The sequence below is a fragment of the Sciurus carolinensis genome, chromosome 7 (assembly GCF_902686445.1).
Source record: "Sciurus carolinensis chromosome 7, mSciCar1.2, whole genome shotgun sequence".
Classification (NCBI taxonomy): domain Eukaryota; kingdom Metazoa; phylum Chordata; class Mammalia; order Rodentia; family Sciuridae; genus Sciurus; species Sciurus carolinensis.
Window position 1 is genome coordinate 130,393,106 of NC_062219.1, and position 5,600 is coordinate 130,398,705.

Below are 5,600 nucleotides of genomic sequence, written 5' to 3' on the forward strand. Positions count from 1 at the left end.
CTTGCAAGAAGCGGCTCTGTGAGCCCTTCTAGATCGGAGGGCGGGTCCTGGACCTGCTTCCTGGACGGCAGGTTCGGGTGGATGGACGCTTGCGGGTGCGCTGGGACTGAGGAACGGGCGGGCGCGGTGTCAAGGCTGCGGAATCCTGCGCAGGGGGGCCTCTTCCTGTACCCTGTCTTTTCTCAGGCTGTCGGCTTCATTGGGACGGGGCTGGCAGAAATGTTAATCTTGCTTTTTAAAAAGTCCTTCTAGGTACAAATTCTATAATAAAAATGTGTTGATGTTGTATTCACTTACCTGAAACAGCAGTGACTCTACTTCGGGTACAAAATGAATAAAAGGAGAAATAAATGTAAAATGCGCTGCAATATCCAATACTTCCCCTAAGGGGCGATAGTCACCATGAAATGGAGAATTCACTTTCTGATCAATTTTAAACCTTATATTGAAGAAAATATTTCTTAAATAACGGAGTTTTTGGTTTTGACACGAATTTGAAAATATTAATGATTTCATTTGTCGCGAAGCAAATTAGTTTCTGGCGAATTGCTGTATTTCATATAAAAGTTATATATATGATATAACTGAGCAGAGGCCTGAAAGGGGCCCTGTGGCTTAGCTGGTCAAAGCGCCTGTCTAGTAAACAGGAGATCCTGGGTTCGAATCCCAGCGGGGCCTACCTCCTTACATTTTTGTGGTCACTAAATATGTCGAGGATGCCTTGAGAAATTTATAAATAGTTAAGATCTGCATTGAATTGTTCCACTTTGCGTCATGATGTGTGGTTTGGAATAAAGGGGAAAATGAGTACGATTTCTAAAACCAGTAAAAAGCAAAGGGTTTGATTTTGATTTGTAAGACTGGGACATGGGTTGTGCAAAAATTTTCCTGCAGTAGGTGATAGAGACTAACATTGCAAACTGTCTTGGAAGTTCATTCTCCAGTCTCAATCTGTAAAAGCCAAAATCTTCAACTAAATGATGGGCTTTGATTATCAATAAGAGACAAAGAATTAGTATTTGATTTGGAATCAGATTCATTTTTTGAGACCAAGGAAAACAGCCCTGGTGAAATTTAGATTCTGGCCATTCTGGTTTTGAACAACCCTACGAATTGCTATATTTATGCATCACTGGATTATACTGAGAATGGGGATAAAAATGTAGCTCAATGGTATTTTGAGAAAATAAGTCACAAATGGAATCACTCTCCTGACAAGTAAATGGCATCGCCCTTCATAACTACAAGTGTGCTCTGTGAGACACTGGCCCGCTCCTTAGGCTCTGGGTTGTATCCAGAGAGATCAAAGTTCCACACCATCCAGCCCACTTCAGGGGAATTAGCTCCACACCCTGCCAGAAATGCTGGTGACCCAGCCCGAGAACCTTAACTGAGTTCTCCCAGGTCTAATTCCCAGGTCACTGAGCAAAATGAGGGCCACAGGCCCCAGGTAACCGTAATATGCTATGTTCTCACGTAAAAATCAAATTCGCTGGAGGCGAAAAGTTCTCCAGGCTTGTACATCTAAGGTTATTCCTGTCTTCCTGTTAAGTGGTTCCAAACATTCTGTCTGAAATATTAAATACAAACAGCCTGCCACCCAGGCGGCTGAAGCCGGGAAGTGGAATCCTGGCCTTCTCCTCTCCTGCACTTGGGAAAGCCCAGAGAAGTAACTTAAGGGAAGGAGTTGCGGCAGGATATTGGTGCCACCATTGTTAAGGTTTTGCAAAACATCAAGAGAGTCTGCGAAAATTTCTTATGGAGGTGTGACTTGAAATGTTGTTTAAAAGATCACAATTAAGACGATTCAATAAATCAAGCCAGACAAATCAAAACAAACAAGAAGACTTCAAGGAACAGGAAAACATTTGAAAATAGAATAACAAATTTTACTAGCAGTTGGCTTAGAAGTCAGATCTTGAGAAATGATTTTCAATGACTTTTTTTGTTGTACACTCTGAAAGAGGCAGATCATTCTTTAAGCACAGCATTCCTCTCAAGAGCCTTCTGCCTTTGCTTTAGCTTCTAAAGGGCCCATGGATCTGCTAATCAGAAGACCCATATTTAAAGGAGTGCTGATGTTGAAAACACGGATGGTCTCGCAGTACAGACTCTCAGGGCCACTGTCTGAACATCTCCACCCAAACCCAGGTTGATATTTAATTCCCTTTGTGAGACCTTAAGGGTAGAAACTTAATCTGACTGTGGAAGTTGGAGGGACCTTTGTGGAGTGATCAAGGTTAAGGCCTCAGGGGTGGCCCCGACCACAGCAGCCTAGTGTCCTTTTACCTGAGAGTAGACATTCTGTAGGAAATCCTTCTAACTCCACATAGTTCAACCTATTACTCTGGAGCAATTTTATAATCTTTCGTAAGATGATAGGAGCTATTGTTTGGGTATATATTCCCAAAGGTCCATGTGTGGAAGGCTCAGTTCCCAGACCACAAGTTGATATTTTTTTAAATACTTTTGTTTTATTTATTTTTATGCAGTGCTGAGGATAGAACCCAGGGCCTCACACATGCCAGGTAAGCGTCTACCACTGAGCCACAGCCTCAGCCCCCAAACTGGTACTTCTTCACTTTTCCTCCAACTAGTTATAGCATTTGTCTTGTTTCCTCATCAAAAAAATATAAAAAAAGATCTTAAATCTGTCTTCATTTTTCTTATTGAGGCAAAATTCAAACAACAAAAACTTAACCATTTTAAATCAACCAATTCGGTGGCATTAAGGTACAATATTGTGCAGCCATCTTTCAGAATCTGGCTGCAATGTCAGTTCTTCCCTGGGTTCCCAGTCTGCTGTTCAGCCCTGTCAAAACCTCCAACACAGGCTCCACAAGCACATGAGCCACTTCCCAACCCTTCTCTGCACATGCACACCCCCCACCCCACACACACACCCTATTGTTTGTTTCCCTGAAGAGTCCTTTTACTTAGGTATTCATTAATTTCTCTCACCAATGTTTGGCAGCTTCTGGTATACAATTCTTACATCTCTTTGCTTAGATTTATTCTTATTTTTTTATCATATGCTCATTTTACATCTGTGAGAGTCATGGTTTTATCTTTTTAAATTTCTTTTGCCAGTTGACTGCGTAGTTTCCTTTGATCAACAGAGTCTTTGGGAGCCCCTACTTCAGGACTCTGAAAGACCACATGTTTTCACACAGAAAGGGCCTTTTTCAATTTAACCTGAAAATTAAAGGTGCTGTTTTCCCTCCCTCCAAACCTGCTTATGTACTTCCTGCCCCAGCGGTGGGAGAAATTTAAAGGTTCAAGACTCAATCCTAGATGGCAGAGTCAATTCAGTTGAAACTAGGTTCTATTTCTGTACAGCATGTACTATTCAATGTCCTGTTGGAAGGCTTTTTAAGTGTTGTTCAATTAGGGATCTTCAAGATATATGGAGTGAGAAAAGCAAGATGTTACATGTATGATGTTACAGTATATGCAACTAGAAAGGAAAAATAAAATGCATATTCATATTTACATACATCTATGCGCATGAAGAAAATCGAGGAAGACACGTGGGTGATAGTGGTGTCCTGGAGTAGTGCTGAGAACTGGGCAGCAGGGACAGGGATGAAGGAGACCTTCACTGTACGCACTGGGCAGGGGGGACAGGGATGAAGGGGACCTTCACTGTACGCACTGGGCAGGGGGGACAGGGATGAAGGGGACCTTCACTGTACGCACTGGGCAGGGGGGACAGGGATGAAGGGGACCTTCACTGTACGCACTGGGCAGGGGGGACAGGGATGAAGGGGACCTTCACTGTACGCACTGGGCAGGGGGGACAGGGATGAAGGGGACCTTCACTGTACGCACTGGGCAGGGGGGACAGGGATGAAGGGGACCTTCACTGTACGCACTGGGCAGGGGGGACAGGGATGAAGGGGACCTTCACTGTACGCACTGGGCAGGGGGGACAGGGATGAAGGGGACCTTCACTGTACGCACTGGGCAGGGGGGACAGGGATGAAGGGGACCTTCACTGTACGCACTGGGCAGGGGGGACAGGGATGAAGGGGACCTTCACTGTACGCACTGGGCAGGGGGGACAGGGATGAAGGGGACCTTCACTGTACGCACTGGGCAGGGGGGACAGGGATGAAGGGGACCTTCACTGTACGCACTGGGCAGGGGGGACAGGGATGAAGGGGACCTTCACTGTACGCACTGGGCAGGGGGGACAGGGATGAAGGGGACCTTCACTGTACACCTGTTTCGTTCTGATCGTTTGAATGCATGCTCTTATCCAAGACAAAGCGTGTGTCCTTAATTCCTGAAGGTCTTCATGTTATGCTTAGAGCAGCTCACTCTCCCTGCCCTCTCCCTCCGTTCTTTGGTGGCGCTGAAAGTCTGCTCCCTCCTCGTTAAGATCCCATTTCCTCCTGCGCTGAGGAAGACAAGGTGACGCAGGAGGAGGCACGAGCTCTGCGGGTGGTCTCCCTGCTCTGCGGTGACAACCACCAGCTCAGAGCCGCTCAGAGCAGCGCGGGTGCTGGACGCCCGGCTGGGCCTCATCGCGCCCGCCTGCGGGCAGGTGCGGGCTGGCGCCGCCACGTGCCAACGCGGCTGCAGGACGAGTGCTCCCCGCGTCCCTCGGGCAGGGAGGACGGAGAGACGAGCCCTGGCGCGGTCAGCCAGTCCTCGGGCTCTAAACCTGAGTCCATCGCCTAGCGGAAAGTGAAGGAGGAGCAGGCACCCTTATTCTCCAGTTTTGTGGGCGTGGACTGGAGCTGGTCACTGTTCTTGACCAGGGCGGAGGAAGGCCACGCCTCCGGCCTGTCTGGAGCGTTCACTCACCTCGCTACCCATGGAAACAGTACCTAAAGTTTTCACGACAGCCTCCGCTTTCACACAAGGGGTAAAAAGAGGCCAGGAGGCTGAGAAGGGCAGGGAGGCACAAGAGACGGGAGAGGAGTTGCCGGCCGGGCGCGCAGAGACCCGGCGACTACCTCCGAGAGGAGGAGGACGACGACAAGGGAGGATGCGGAGGACCCGTGAGGACGCAGAGGACCCCTGAAGACGCGGAGGACCACTGAGGATGCGGGAGGATCACTGAGGACGCGGAGGACCACTGGGGATGCGGAAGGACAACTGAGGAGGCTGGAGGATCCGGGGAAATGCGGGAGGACTCCAGGAATGCGGGAGCGCCGAGGAGGAGCGGCGAGGGCGCGAGGACCCGGGACCGCGCTGGTCTCCGCGGTGCGAACCTCGCGCTCGGCCGCCTGCGCCTCCTGGTCCGGACCCCAAGCTCCAAGTCCAAGGATAAGCTCAGAAGGCAGGTGGACCCCTGAACGTGGCCAGGTGCAGCCGCGCGCGGGGGCAGAGGGCGCCCGCACCCCGCAGCCCGGGGACCGCGTACCACCCGCGGCGGCCGGCGTTTCCTCCGGACGGCGGCGCCTCCACCAATTTCCCAAAACGCTGCGCTCCGCTCTCTGAGCCGCACCGTTTCGCCGCACGCACTTCCCTTGGAGGCGAACTCCTGCGCGTCACCTCCTTTAAAGAGGTGCTAAGGGCCTGCCGCGCTGCACCCACAGGTAGCGAGCGCGCTCGGGAGGTGGGAGTTCGCGGAGGCTAAAAAACCGCGC

The 5,600-nt window shown here is 49.9% G+C and overlaps 1 non-coding gene across 1 annotated transcript; it reads left to right on the forward strand.

The window, feature by feature from the left end:
* Positions 1 to 604: 604 nt before the first annotated feature.
* Positions 605 to 678, forward strand: Trnat-agu (transfer RNA threonine (anticodon AGU)). The gene has a single exon. It is a non-coding gene; the product is annotated as a tRNA-Thr (tRNA).
* Positions 679 to 5,600: the final 4,922 nt, after the last annotated feature.